Below are 1,854 nucleotides of genomic sequence, written 5' to 3' on the forward strand. Positions count from 1 at the left end.
CATTCTGCTTCGGCTTAATTGAACTGCCAAAACAAGGGGAAAGATATTTGAATCATTTACCTGCTTGCACTCTTCAAGCAACGTTATAATCCATGATTCCTGAGGATAAGATATGAATTCATTCACCTAGCTATTTGAAAAAAGAACATATCTGCAATGATAGAAACAAATTCTCCAACCATGAAACAATTAATTTTCTTGCACCACTTACATGAAAAATATCAAATTAGTGATATAGATCAGAATTGTGACTTAAGCAGAAGGCTCTAAGTTAACGAAGTACCAGATGCTAGCATCCTCCCTGATATAGACTTAGTAGCTTAGATGTTTCCTCCTCCTCAAACATTTTCAAATTTTTGCAGGAACAACTTATCCGTATACATAAATGGTGTACTTAAGCGAGCATCCTTCTTCATCAAACCTCTGGAGAGAAGATACTTGAGAACTGAATCCCTTGGCATAAGCCTTTTCTCCAAACTAAATCCAAATAGTGTTGGCGCTGCTAGAAGCACTGAAGGGTCCCAACCAAGATGACCTACCCAAAAACTCATCACTGAATTTAGTTTTTTGATTGAGTATAGCATAATGCGGGGTTGCCTCTTAAATGCAAGGAGAACAACATCTTCAGACCAGCCCCAGGTCTTAAAGGCATCGAATTTCGCATCCCACTCAGATTTGGATACAACCCTTTTGGCCTGTAAGGCAAAACTAAAAGCCGTTTTGGAGGGATGAAATCCCAATCCCTTAAGTTCCTCCACAACCTCCTTCAAGTCAGCAAATCTGAGTATAGAGGGCCTAGTAATAAGCAAAATGTATATGTTTGTGGGTGTGACTCCCATATCAAGCAACAATTTTACTTTTGATTTCATGTGATCAATAGTAATGGCACCGGAACCATAAAGTGCACAAACGATTGCTCTTTCATCAGATGAACAGAATGTCCTTACGAATTCAAATGCAGGTATTATGTAATTCTCAAGGCTTTGGCGCAGGAAATATGGGTGCCTAGTCACAGTGGAAACTATGTCAGAGGCAGAAACACCTTTGGAGGCTAAGAATTGAAACTTGGGAAAAACCCTTTTGGTGGGATCGGATAGAGTAATGTTTCATCCACACCTCTCTTTTGAGGTGGAGAGGTGGAATGGTGAGAGAGATAGGAAGAAAAGAAAAAGTAAGAGAGAGAAATATGAGATGTGATAGATGATAAGATGAGAAAGATAGAAATGGAAAGAGGTGGAAATGAAGTGTTTAAAAAATGAGGTGTGTATATATCATTACTCGGATCGGATATAAGAAGCTCTGGTACCTTGCGAATGATGTTGTGTGTCTGAGAGAGGGAAAAACCATGGTTTGTGAAGAAGGCGATAACCGAGTCGGGCTTCTTTGTGTCGTCGAAACGAACTTGCTTGGCTGCTTTGAGAGCAGCTTGGGGTGAGAAGCCACAAGTGTTTGTGAGATAGGAAACGGTGAAGGATTGTTTATCAGAATCAAAAGTGGTAGAGAAGAGAGAGAGGGGTGAATGGTAGGGTTTCAGTTGAAGAAGAAGAAGGTGACATTTGGAGGTTGGTGGTGGTTTGGGAGAAAGTGCTGCGGTGGAGAATAGCTCTGAGACGACGGTGAGCGTGAAACATGAGATCAGAGATTCGATTCATCCAACACAGCAATTCTGGAGTGTCAACATTTGAATTCTTCTCATGTTTTTTGAGAAGAAATAGGTTGTTGAGAAATAAATAAATGAAATTAAACTATAGTAACAAATTTTCATCCCTCTTAAGATTGATAAACTAAAAATTAAAATTATTTTTAAGTTTTTATACTCAATATAGGTTATAATGACTTACACAGTTTCTTGAA

The 1,854-nt window shown here is 38.9% G+C and overlaps 1 pseudogene; it reads right to left on the reverse strand.

Moving 5' to 3' along the window:
* Positions 1-289: 289 nt before the first annotated feature.
* LOC130713017 (uncharacterized) lies at positions 290-1,652 on the reverse strand (annotated as a pseudogene).
* Between the last annotated feature and the right edge of the window lie 202 nt (positions 1,653-1,854).

The sequence above is a fragment of the Lotus japonicus genome, chromosome 4, assembly GCF_012489685.1.
Source record: "Lotus japonicus ecotype B-129 chromosome 4, LjGifu_v1.2".
Lineage (NCBI taxonomy): Eukaryota > Viridiplantae > Streptophyta > Magnoliopsida > Fabales > Fabaceae > Lotus > Lotus japonicus.